Consider the following 6,719-nt stretch of genomic DNA (forward strand, 5'->3'; position numbering starts at 1 on the left):
TTTCGTAAACCAACATAAATTATACAGTATTTTCGAGAGATTAAATTAACTTGAAAATTCTCTCTGGATAGCTTGATTTTGAAATGCATACGTCTCTTCCTAAAAAAGCATACACAATTTATAGTAGGGTTTGCATTTAAAAGTAATGGTTAATGTTTAAAACACTTTGTTTAAAACATGTTTTAAACTGTGTTTTCAAAACAAAGGCTTGAAAAAAAACTAAATTGTGTTTTTAAAGTTGTAACAATATGCCATAATTGTGTAGACACTTTCCAAAAAACATTTTGTATGAGCCTACGGACAATTACTACCCGATTTTGCCGACGTACATCGATATGGGATGGTTGGAACCCTCAAAATAGTCTGTTCAACAGTTATAGTCCAGATATTTCGTCAAATGAGCTATATTTTCAAGTGTCAATCTCAATCCACTAGGACGTCACAATTTTATATTCGTGACGTCGTGGTTTAAATAAAAACATTTTTTAAACAAGGGCCTTGTTTTAAACATGTCTGTTTTAAATTGATATTTGTTTTAAATGCAACCTTAATTCATAGTAATAGGCATTTAGGTGCCAGTCAATACCGTGCCACGCCACACCAAAAGATACACGCAGTTTCGATCGACATGCGACTTCACGAAGTGTGCTACTGAAGAAAGACCTTGGTCGAAACTTTGGGTATGTGTCCATTGTCAATAGCCACTCTGGGTGGACGTGACTAATCGTCCGGATCTTCCAATCTGAGCTCATAATGCAAATGCCATCCGGGGCACCCACAGAGTTTTAAAGACATGACAATTTGCGTGTGCGTCTCACTATAGAGACTGTAGGATGGAGCGACGACCCATTGTTCTAAGTTTAGATCCGTCACGCTTGACTTTGCGGAGTAAAATTCCATTCGCGAGAGTCCGATTGTCCTATTTTACATGTAAAAGTATAGGCGATTTCGGAAATACATGGACGAATTTGACCGCCGAAAAAGGGTGGAAATATTCTAGCTAGACGTTTCAAATTTTGCATGTTACGAGGAAGCATCAATATGTTCTCACTAGAAAAATTTCACAACTGGCCTCCACCCAGAACACGTTTAAAATCAATTTCCCGCAATGCCTTATTCAGCGATAAACTCTCCGCGGCCGAATCCCGTAAACTCGTAGACAATGCTATAATTGATAAGGCTTTATGCGGTAACTGAGTGGCCGCTGATACCGATACAAAACTGCCCAAACTATTTTCTGTGCATAAGCAACCGATGAAAAAAACGAATAGACTACACGGAAAGCGGATGAAAAAGAGCGACGAAAAGATTATCACTACATCCAAAAGATCAATATCGTACACTGTTTCATCGGGCATTAGGCCCATGTTACATTGGAAGACTGTACTTGTTCGTAAAAACTTATTCCACTCCACTCATCCAATCCTTCAAAGCGTTGGGAAATTTCCTCCTCGGTGATGGATTCCCAATCCTCCCACAATGATTCTTCGGCCATAACTTTTACGAAAAAGTATCGGTTATAAAGGAATCAAAATTTCTGTGAAAGCATAATACTCAGAATTTTATTTCCGTTTTGCTAATCAAATAACAATTACCATACCGGAACAGTACATGAAGATAGCTCGCTAATTCTATAGTATCACAGCAATGTCCTCCAATAGTACGGTAAGTGACTTATATTTTCTCGTCGGCAAGTTAAAATACATACAGATTCTGCTGAATGACGCCTTCCAGAAGGACCATGATATGGCATACCCAATTCGCCTGCAACGAAATGCCGTTTCATTTTCATCGCCTGCCCTATTATTGTTATCCTCTATAATCATATAATACGCCACTATAATAGCTATTATATCAGGGGTCGCCAACACGCGGCCCGCGGGCCGCATGCGGCCCGCGAGGTCATATTTTGCGGCCCGCGAACCCATTTGAAATTTTGAATGAATACCGAGTAAATAATATTGAAATGCTGAAATTAATTCCAGTTTCAAAATGTTGTTGTTGATCAAAATAATCTATTCTCATGTGACCTACATTATTTTCATTCACTCGTTGAAAACGCATTGGCGATGGTAATTCCAGTCCCTCGAGAGATGATCAGCTGATAGGAAGTGGTACACTTGGTGACGTAATAATGGACCAGACATTGACAATGATCGAGACGCATAGGCCTACAAACAGTTCGATACTTCCTCGCCTCATACGCGTACTAGGTGAGTTGTAGTCTGGAATCGTGTTTCTCGCGATTTTTCTTCCCCACATACTTACGATGCCCAAAAGAAAGATATCGGACGAGAACAGGACATTTCAGGAAATATGGAAACTGAACTATTTCGTTTCAGAGTGCAACGGCCAAATACAATGTCTGGTCTGCTATTCTACCATTGCTGTCCGAAAGGAATACAATGTTCGTCGCCACTATGAGTCTTTACACAAGGATAAGTTTGAAGACTATACTGGAAAACACCGTGAACAGAAGTTGACGCAACTGAAGAATTCTTTGAATAAGCAGAAGAGCCACTTCTCAAATCTGAAAAAAGCAAATGAACTGTCAGTTAAAGCCAGTTTTGCCATATCTGAAATGATAGCGCAGGACTCGAGACCATTTGTCGAAGGAAATTATGTGAAGCGATGTCTACTGAAGGCTAGTGAAATATTATGCCCAGAAAAGATCAAGCTCTTCGAGGACGCCAGTCTTTCAGCCAATACAGTTGCTCGTCGTGTTACGGAATTGGCTGCAGACTCGTATCAACAACTATCATCAATTGGAAAGGATTTCCAATCATTTTCATTGGCACTGGATGAGAGTACCGACATCACCGACGGCGCTGTCTTGGCTGTATTTGTCCGAGGAGTCGACGGAGATTTTAACGTCACCGAGGAACTTCTGGATGTTCTGCCAATGAAAACTACGACGACAGGGCGGGACATATTCCGCGAGCTGAACAAATGTGTCGACCATGCCGATTTGGATTGGTGTAAGCTGGTCTCAGTAGCCACCGATGGAGCTCCAGCCATGAGGTCAGAAAAAATAGGCCTAGTTGGGCTTCTACGAAACAAGATGACGACATTAGGCGTTCCTATCCATGCCATACATTGCATTATACACCAAGAGGCATTGTGTAGTAAATATTTGGGAATGAGTGGTGTTATGAACGTAGTAGTGAAAACCGTGAATTTCATTCGCTCGAGGGGCCTGAATCATCGTCAGTTCAAAGCTTTCTTAGAAGCCACCGAGAGTGAGTATGGCGAAATATTATACCACACGGAAGTGCGATGGCTCAGTCGTGGTAATGTGCTGAGACGTTTTTTCGCATTGAGAGAAGAGATTGGTTTATTCATGGCGCTGAAAGATGCAGACGTGCCAGAGTTGGGAGACGCACAATTCATTTCTGATCTTGCGTTTTTATGCGATATTACGGCACATCTGAACGATTTAAACACTACATTACAAGGTCGAATGAAAGTTGTAACTGCGATGTACGATTCAATCAAATCATTTATGCGCAAACTGATGCTATGGACAAAGCAACTTGAAGTCGGAAACCTTGCTCATTTTGCAACTCTCCGGTCGTTGACAACAGTCGAGCTCGAGAATATGAAGCAATATTCTGGTAAACTCATGTTGTTGAATACGGAATTCAATTCAAGATTTCAGGATTTTAAGACTCTGGAAAATGAACTTGATCTTTTTGCTACGCCAATGACTATTGATGTCGAATCAGTCACCGAGGAATATCAAATGGAACTGTTGGATCTCCAATGTGACTCGGCAATGAAGGAAAGGTATTCGGAAGTAGCCTTGCCTGAATTCTTCAAGTACTTACCGCAGCATAAGTTTCCGAAGCTTTCTTCGCACTTCCGGAAGATCCTCGCAATGTTTGGCAGTACGTATGTCTGCGAGCAATTTTTCTCGACCATGAAAATAAATAAATCAGCCTTACGCTCGCGACTAACAGATGAGCATCTCAAAGCAATTTTGAGACTTGCGAACCAACGCTCCATCAGCCCTGACATCGATTCTTTAGTCGCTAGAAAGCGTTGTCAGGTCTCAAGCGCCGCGTGTAATTAAATCATATTTGAAGTGATGATCATGATGTTTTTTTTTCGTTGTATGGAAATTTCGGTAATAAACAATGTTTCTTTTGTCGTAATTACATGCCTATGGCCACGTTAGGAAGTGCACGATGATGTAGTAGACTCAGTAGTGTTTCATAAACATGCTTTCTAAGCTGTATGGCGTGTTTATCTCGATACTACATTATTGCGGCCCGCGACCTCTTGCAAGTCTAAAAAGTGGCCCGCGACCCCTTTTGAGTTGGCGACCCCTGTATTATATCATAAATCATCGCTGGTATTCACCGACCGTGCGCATTGTGCAGCGATTATATACCGGTATATTCATCGCTTCGTACGGCAACAAACGCAAGACCGTCACGCAAGTATCCAAGATATTCACTAATCAGGCCAAACATATTAAGACGTCCAATTAGTCACAGAGTCCGTTATAAGTATTCAACCTCCAATGCTCCGACTCATTCCCATCGATAAGCATGCATTAAACCAACCAAACACTCAACCTTCCACCGTCTGAATTCAATGTGGGATTATTAATGGTACACGTAACAATGGGTAGCTCCCTCCGCAAAGCGGAGCGTGACCTATCTAAAGGGAGTTGAAAATATTATTGCGCGCAGTGTAAATAGAGTAGTTCAACTTATATAGATATTTCGGTATATCAATGCACTAATACCGGTATAATATCTCATATTTATAGTATTATGGGCAAAAATACCATAAATATCCATTTTTACAAGATAATTGCTGAAAAACCACGCAAACAAAATATGTCGCGGATGAATATTAATTAGGCATTTAAATCAGTCGTCACTCCATCTTACAGTCTCTATAGTCTCACCAATGTTCTTGCGCCACTTCAATATCTTTTGATCATATATCAGACCGGAGGTCACGAATTAACAACATAAACTAAAGTAATTATAACAAAGATACCGGACGTTTTAATCATGAATTACGTGCTCCGTGCTCTACAGGTAAGTCTGACCATCAGGGCTGAGAGAGGATTAATAATTAATAGTAATATAATGCAATTACTAATAATATTGACGAAATTCAGTCTTCAACTTGAAAATACCACCCTATGGCGCCAAATACCAACGTTTGGACTGGGGGACGAATTGCTGTTTAGGTCCATATCCTAGCTACAACCCACGCTAACATGGTATAGAAGCCCATGGCCATGGCGGCAGGTCCCAATGTTGAGTAAAGAATTGTGAAATAACGATTGACGCATGTTTCAAGTAGAGTCATATGAGAATAAGATGAAGCCGGGGCCCGATGAAGCGAACATAAAATTCTGCCTTCAACTTCATACAGATAATGTAGGCCTACTGCAAGCTGCCGTTACCAGAAACGGCAAAGACGGCTCGGTTATGCTACATATCATTAACTGTTGATTTTACTGCTTCCTTGTGGAAACCGTAATGTTTTATTTGGCGAGTACAAAATTTCAAATCTTAGTCCGGCGTACGTACGTAGTACATAGGCCTACTGCTCGCCAAGAAGCAACGGTCAAACTGCGTTTAACTATATAAGCATAGCCAAACATCAATAGATAATTAAAGTTACTATTTTAAATTAGGAAGAATGGATATTAATTATCCTGCTGCGAGGGAGTGGCGTATGGAGCGTGTTAATAACCTGATATACAGCACGGTGGGTGTTCTTACAATGACACTGCTACGTACATCGACTATCTATTTACTGTGGATACTTCTTACGCAATGACGAGCAAAGCTAATAGGCTACTTCTGACGTAATAATGAGCCATAGCAATTGGAAATCAGACGTGTGTGCTATCGCGAACCAGGTACAATATCTCTTCTTTGTTCACGATTGTTCAGTTTATGTCATAGTCCTTGTACGAATAAAAAGTAATCGTTCTTTCACTAAGAAATCGATTAGATATGCGAAGTAGTCGATTACGATTACGATTACTTCGGAATTTTTTCGAATGTAATCGATTGCGATTACGATTACTTGAAAATGCTGTAATCGCCGTAATCGATTACGATTACTAATCGCGATTACCCCATGTCTGGTGTAGAGCGACCGGCGGTGAGAAAACCTTGGCCGAGAAGGACTGCGCGCCCCATGCTGACCGGGAGCTTCGATATATATATAGGCTACCGTTTGTTTAATTGTCCATACGCGCCTAAACGGTTGGCGCCGGATGTTTCTGTCCTGGCAATCTGAAATCCCAGGAGACAAATGCCGTCCCGCAGAGAAAAATTATTTACCAGTGAAGAAATACCAATTTGAAATCGTGTGCGTCTTTTAGTTCAGTACGTTTGGGCGATTTCAATATCTTGTAACGTAGCAGACAGGAGATCACCGAAATAACATCATGGAACGAAGTCATTATGCCAACGGGTCCGCCCGAATGTTGAATTATACCAATGATTATATATGGAACATTGACTATACTATTTTCGTGGGCCCCAGATTTTCCAAGACACCTCACTCAGCTCTACCGGTAAATCTGATTACGTGAGCCTAGAGATGTTTAAAATTTGACAGCAATATGTATGCGATTCCCGATCATATTGACCTATTCAATCATGAAAGGCGGCCCACTAAACAGAACAACAAATATCGCTAAGAAGTTGCGGCAAAACGTAAAGGCTCATTGGTGGTCT

At 40.9% G+C, this 6,719-nt stretch overlaps 1 protein-coding gene and 1 pseudogene across 1 annotated transcript in view; one reads left to right on the forward strand and one right to left on the reverse strand.

Annotated features, from left to right (window-relative positions):
- The window catches only part of LOC145440375 (required for meiotic nuclear division protein 1 homolog), a 141,008-nt gene that overhangs the window by 38,431 nt on the left and 95,858 nt on the right, over positions 1-6,719 (reverse strand). The window lies entirely within an intron of this gene.
- Positions 2,270-4,072, forward strand: LOC145440163 (general transcription factor II-I repeat domain-containing protein 2 pseudogene; annotated as a pseudogene).

Source organism: Botryllus schlosseri, chromosome 6 (genome assembly GCF_051294905.1).
Source record: "Botryllus schlosseri isolate E-star chromosome 6, Bs_hap1, whole genome shotgun sequence".
In the NCBI taxonomy this organism is placed as follows: Eukaryota; Metazoa; Chordata; class Ascidiacea; order Stolidobranchia; family Styelidae; genus Botryllus; species Botryllus schlosseri.